Source organism: Protopterus annectens, chromosome 12.part0, assembly GCF_019279795.1.
Source record: "Protopterus annectens isolate FY-2018-M chromosome 12.part0, PAN1.0, whole genome shotgun sequence".
NCBI lineage: Eukaryota > Metazoa > Chordata > Ceratodontiformes > Protopteridae > Protopterus > Protopterus annectens.
Window position 1 is genome coordinate 1,387,956,406 of NC_056746.1, and position 6,806 is coordinate 1,387,963,211.

At 39.1% G+C, this 6,806-nt stretch overlaps 1 non-coding gene across 1 annotated transcript; it reads right to left on the reverse strand.

The window, feature by feature from the left end:
- Positions 1–5,158: 5,158 nt before the first annotated feature.
- TRNAK-UUU lies at positions 5,159–5,231 on the reverse strand. The gene has a single exon. It is a non-coding gene; the product is annotated as a tRNA-Lys (tRNA).
- Positions 5,232–6,806: the final 1,575 nt, after the last annotated feature.

The following is a 6,806-nucleotide window of genomic DNA, read 5'->3' on the forward strand; positions in this document are numbered from 1 at the left end:
GTTTATGATATGTGGGGGACTTCACCCCCCCCACACCCCCCATTGTGGGGGGCTTTGCCCCCCATACCCCCCTCTTACTATATATTCTAACTAACAAATTTTGTAATTTGCTCTTTCCTTTTCTAAGTATCCCCCTCCAGTTTTTATCTCCTTTACTTTAGTACTTCTGTTATAGTTGGTTTAGATTTTGGATTCCATTTTGGGGCAATTGCTTTGCTTTTGACAGCCAGCAGCATCAAACTTAAAATGGCCTTAGAATGTCTAGGGAATTCAAAGCCTAAATCCCAACTCAGAAGAATCATTCCCTACTTATAATGATTTGCTACCTCAACATTTATGACAAAAAGAAAACGCATAAAGAATTTTTAAAAGCTGCCATCTTGTTACATTTCCAGATTACCTTTCTCTTTTCCAGTTCTGTGAAACCTTTTGGATTTGGTTGCATACTTGGGAGCCATGCATATGTCTTTCCATTGTTTCTTGGCAAACTGCCTTTGCGGTTTCTTTCCCAATCTTTTCTATCCTCCTCTGATATATTCATGTAGTTACCATGCAGTATTTTATATGCCCTATTAATTATCCCTTTTTAACAGCTACTTCTGTTTTGTTCAAGACTGAACTGAAATCTCAACCAGTGCTGGCCTTTGTCATAGCACTCTCCTATTGTTCGCCCTTTGCCTATATTCTGTTATCACTCTGCAGTAGGGAAGGCAGTCTCTAACCTGCAGTCCAGTCTTCTGCATGGCCTCATCCAATTCTGTTAATTTTCCCTCCGTAGTTATTTGCTGCTGATACTTTGGCTTCTTTGCTAATATTCTCCAGTAAATTCCAGCTCTCACTTGCCTCTTTTCTACAACTCTTACTTGCAGTCATCCCTATTAGTTGGATCCCCGTTCTCCTTTCTTGTGTTGACTTCTTCGAATACTTTCTGCTATTTTATGAATATCATATTCTGTTTGGTTATTGTTCTTCTTAGGGACTTACATCCAAACTCCTGCTCTCTCTCTGTTTCTCAATCTTCCCCGTTTCATCATCCACACCTTCTACATTGATTTATAACCATCTGCTTATGTCTATAAGCCTTAACTATGTAGCTCTAACATATCCCTTCAAATTGGGTAATCCTAAACCGAGTTGTTCTATGTGGAGGATCAACTTATTCCACTTAACTGTTGACCTCTTTCCCTCTTAAATAAATCCCTTCGACTCTGTATTACTTACCAGTCACAATTTGTCCTCTGGCTGATTAAAAACATGCCTGACCTGTATAAAAAATTAAAGTGGCTAAAACATTTTCACTGTTGTATCTTACTATCTATATCCATAATCAAGAACTTCCAATTTGTCGGTTTTTGTAATATCTTCTGTTTAGTTTTTTTCACACATATTCTTAGCTGCTATAACAGAATAATTGTAATTCTTACACCTAAATACTTCATTTTATCATGTCCCCATAAGTATAGGTATTACTGAAGCAACTCATGTGTGATATGTTTCCTTGAGGTGATTCCGCTGTTACATTTTTGAGAAGTAGAACAGGCACTGTCATGGGAACTCTCTTCATGGTGGCCTACATTAAGAATGGGATGACATGAAGTCTTAGTCTGAGATGCATGAATATCTACAATATACATTTGAAGGGGATTTTGTTGAGGTGGTCCTTAAATATATGATTGCATTAGTTCCTGGCTTTTCCCCATTGCCCCTTTTGGGCAGAATAGATATTTTTTTGGGATATGATTACAAGGGAGATTATGCTCCTTGTAGTGGACAATAGTGCTGACTCGGGATATAATGCTCAGACTGAAGGCCATTGCCAGCTTCTAATATTTGTGACTAGAGATATACTGTCAACCTGTATGGGTTTGGTAAGCTGGCTGGCCTGTTTTTTTCTGCACTTCCATTCAGCAACTTCTCCCCACACAACCTTCTTTGGCTGTGTGGATATGGTTTTATTTATTTAGATTTTATGGACTGGGCTGATCCTGCTGATATGGTATTCATTTTAAGAAGGGATCTAGTATACGAAACAAAATTTACAAGAAAGAGAGAGAGGGATGTAGTCAGCGTATTACAGTCTGCTGCCAACAGACCTATACCCAGGATGCATTGTTCATGGCTTTACAGACATTGTGATTTGGGTAGATGAGCCTCTCACAGTGGACTAAGTTGTGTGGCATTGTATTGTACTGCTGATTTTCATATCTATGCCACTCGGGAGGTTCCTGGGGCTCCTTTTTTGCATGTTTACTGGTTGAAGTGCTTGGTGACATTGCAGGCCATCTGACTTCACCATATGCAGTATGGTTATACTGAACAATGTTGCTTTGGCTCAGGAGCTATTATTTGCATAGAGATTTATAGTCTGCTATTGATGGCCCATCTTCCAGATGCCGTACCTCATAGTTGTACTGAAAGCATCTGTGTTTTTAGGAAGCTAGGTGTTATGTTGGATTCTGGGTGGTCTGGAACCCACAATATGGTGGTGAATCCCTTATTTTTGCCACCAGGAGAGTTAGTTTGGCATTCTGTGCTGCATGTTAACAAATACTGAGTCTCCTTGTCAGATATGAAAGTTAGGTGCTTGCAGTAACATTAGATCTGCATGGAGGATTCAGTCTTTGTTAACTAACCCACCCTTCATCTGGGCAGAGACTATCTTAGGTTGCAGTCTTCTTGTCACCTTTTTTTTTCCCCACCTTCGTCATAAAGTGGAAAATAGAAAGCGGAACATGTGTCATGGGGTAGTTATATATGTGGCCTGGAAAACCTATAATTGCCTGGAAGAGTATGTGTGGACTACATATGTCTTATAGTATGGAGGAAAGGTAACACGCTGAATGCAGTTAAAGCACACACTACATAGGTTTATTGTCTCATTCTGCTGTCAAACAGATTTAATATTAAGTAATGGGTGCAGGGGGTGCTTTGGGGGTGCATTGCTGCTCATAGAAAACCAATTTTACATTTTTGACTTTTCCCTTAATTTGGCTGAAAGTGTATTTTGGACCATTGGTATATGGCCACTCAGTATAGACCCAACAAACTCAGTGCATTTCTTTGACAACTTTATTTTTATTTCTTTTGCACTTTTTCATTTAATATAGTTTTACTTATTATTTTGTTTTTTATGTATTTATTTTACATTTGTTGAGTGGGATGGTCCGACTGGATACTTGTCCACCACATGTAGAACGAAATGGCACACAGCTTAATTATAAATTTAGATTATATAGACAGATTGTTGATTTTTGGAGAATGGAAACTGTAGTTAATCATATATTATTATTGACAGTGGATTCAAAACATTGCTAATAAATGAAACAGAAGACAATTTAAGGCATAAATGGCTACATGGTTGTTTTTATTTTACTAATAAAAGGTACATTTATATGAAAAAGCACACATCTGTGTATATGATCTGTCAGTGAGTGATGCTTCACTGAATTCAGCTTTATAACAGCCATTTCCTTAAATGCAGTCTTGTTACATTTTGAGTTTGAACAGTGTGTGTGTGTGCATGTTTGGGAGAGGGGAGATCTTTATACTAGGATGTGTTTATGTATGTGTGACATTGTGTTTGTGTCCCAGTTCTCTCCCTGCATCAGGATGTTGCTGGACTAGAGCTAATTGTATAAAATTGTGTAAAGGGTACAAGGGGAACAGCCCAAGCCATTGCAGGGGAAATGATGGGTGGGGTGAATGTCTCCCACATAAAACATTTAACACTGTGTTTTCTATTTTCTGTGCTGAATGCTACCACATTTGTATTTGGACAAATGTTTGCCTCTCTGAGTTTTAGGGAATTGCACGAGAGCATTAAGAGCAATAAGATGGTCATAGTTACTTAGAATATGAGATTAATATTTACTTGCTATGGAACTGTTTTTACAAAACATTTATGACCGTTTTACTTTGTACTTTAAATGCTAAACCTCTGGCATTTTAACAGCTTTCCTCTGCACAAACTGTCAAAGGTGACATTAATAACAGCTGAACCAGTGTCTTCCCAAAGTCACCAGTTCTTATTAATGTACGTATGCATGGCTGGCAGAAAAACAATATTGGTCTGTCTTGTCTGTCTGGTTATCACAACAAGTGCCATGTGCCTCTGTCTCCTCCTGTCACACCAGCTGTTTTTTCTTGTCCACCTGTCCCAAACATTGTTGAATGATTAAGCGGATTTCTGTCCAGAACACATTTGACGAACTCCTCCCATGTGTCCATAAGCGTCTCACTGACAGATGTAGTTCCTCATGTGAAAACAAAAACTGCTGTGTTCTACTTGTCAGTTTTGCTTTCTTTTCCATCAACACCCCCATTCATATTTTTATAGTTTGTTTTCCTCAGGAGTCCTATGTATGTCCTTGGGGCCTCATTTAATGTCCTCTCTTTCATTGCAGTTCTGTAGAAAATACAACCCTGGTTTTCTAGCCTGTCCTGATAAGTTATTCCTTCCAGTATACTAACCATTATTATAATCTTCAATTGCAGAGTGTTTAACAGCTTTGTATGTAGTTCTGAGGATAGTGTCTAGAACTTGACCCAGTACTACATTTCCGGCCTTGTTAGTGACCAGTAAATAAGTGGGAGCACCTTCTTATTGCTTGATTTTGTCCGTCTTGTTACACACCCCATATATTGATGATCATTCCTCTACTTTCCCACTGTTTTCCTGCTGACTCATTGCTGCTTTGACTATCACCCTGAGGCCTATTTCCAGGTTACTTGATTGGACCTTTAACCGTGTAGTTCAGCCCTATCATTAGATGATTGCTTCTCACGTAAAATGTCATTGTTTCTGTTACATCTCATCTGTTATCTGATAGCCCAGATTAGAAGCATCCTTTAACTCCTTTTCAGGCTGGCATGCCTTCCCACCACTGTTCTCTCCAGCATGGTATTGTCTTCATATAGTTAATCCTGTTCTTCTGTCTCACTGTTTTAGCTGACACTTGCACTTCGACTAGAGTATGTCAAGATTTACCATACGTATGTACTAGGCTAATGGCCCTGGTGCCTTTACAAGCCTAGCCCATAGGATTACCCTGGCATCGTGCCACCCGACCTTAGTTCCTAGTGCCTCTGTCAAGTAGAGCCACTGGAGTGATCCTCGGGGCGAATGTTCTGTTTCCCATCCACTCATTAAAGAAGCATGCGCCCGAACAGGGACTTGTACCCTGGGCCCTCACATTAAAAGTCGGATGCTCTACCGACTGAGCTATCTGGGCTTCATTTCTGTACATCGCTAATGAGACAGCTCTCTGCGCACCCTCACTGCTGCTTATTCTTCCAGTCATTCCTGCAGCCATTGAGTACACGTGAAAAACATACTTGCATGTAATCAGTTTCTAGAAAAACTTGTATATTTTGTGTATAGCTGTGAATCCTGTTTCCCAGTGTTTATGTAATGCTGTACACCACTTTGTACATTCAGAGCTGCTTACTGCATGGATTGTCTGAGCCTTTGGCCCTAGTCATGTTTTGGAAAAGGTCTTTGAACCACTTCACTAACCAAGTTAATAAATGTAAAATAGATAAACAAATATGTCTTCCAACCATCTGAACAACACACACACACACACACACTCACACTTGAACTTCCAACAAAACCTGCGGTGTGGAACTAAGCTGAATGCCATGCAGAAATCCAGATGCAGTGTCTTAACTCATTCACTCCAATGGAGCTCAGGAAGTTTGCACTGTAACTTCCAATGGGCGGAGCCTAAGCTTTTTCACAGAATCAAATTATGTCCTCACATTTTAAACAAATGTTCATATCTCTGGAACCATAAGGATTATTAAAGAAGTATAAATGGTAAACTCTTCAGCACAAACTACTTTTAAAGGGGTATTATTCTTTAGGGTCTAAGACTTGAAATACATTTTATAAGTCACAGTAAACACAGTAACTATTAAATTTGTAATGTTTTATAAACAACTTCTATTATCTCTGCCTTTTCTTATTTTATAATCCTTTATGTTGCTTCCTGTCCCATTCCCACTTTCTTTTCCCATGTGAGAACCCACACATCTTCATTTGTAAACATGGTTACACCTAGATTTTATTCAAAATCAACTCTGTCTCTCTAGCTTCCTTGTACCCCTTCATTCTCTTCCCTTAATGCATTCATCTCCATTTCAGTATTTCTTTAATCTTTCCATTGGTTGATCCTCATGGCCATTTCTTCTTCCATGCTGGTCTTGGCCCTTCTGATCTTCTATATTGCTTGCGTTCTCATTTTCTCATATGGCTTAGCTGTCATGCAGTTCCCTGTTCCTCCATTTCCTGCACACCTTTTCTTTACACTTCAGTTTTTCTCTGATTCCTTTCTTCAACTTCAGGGACGTTCTTTTCTGTTAAAGTTATCATTCTTATTTATTGATAGATTCATAGGTAAGCACTAGGACAGCTGTCCTTGCTGGCCATTTTAAGTCCAGCCAGTTTCCCTTTTTGTTCTCGAAATAACCTATCCCATGTGGTTATATACTGGCCTTACCCATCCCATGGTCGATAATTGTATATTGCCCCTAATAAGCATTTAGGAGCTGTTTCTGTTCATTAGTAATCCATGGAGTAGTCCTGGGGTAAATTTTCTGTTTCACATCCATAGATCTAATTTGTGCTTTAAAATGGACAGAGATGAACTTTGTTTTATGTGTAATGGGGAGTCTATTCCACAACAGTGGTATCCTCTGCAAAATATACTTGTCCCTCCAAACCATTCTGTTGATGTTGCAGAAGTGGTTTAGATCCTGAGACCGAATATTCCTGATGCCATTTGACTTGCTGATGCGCATTACAT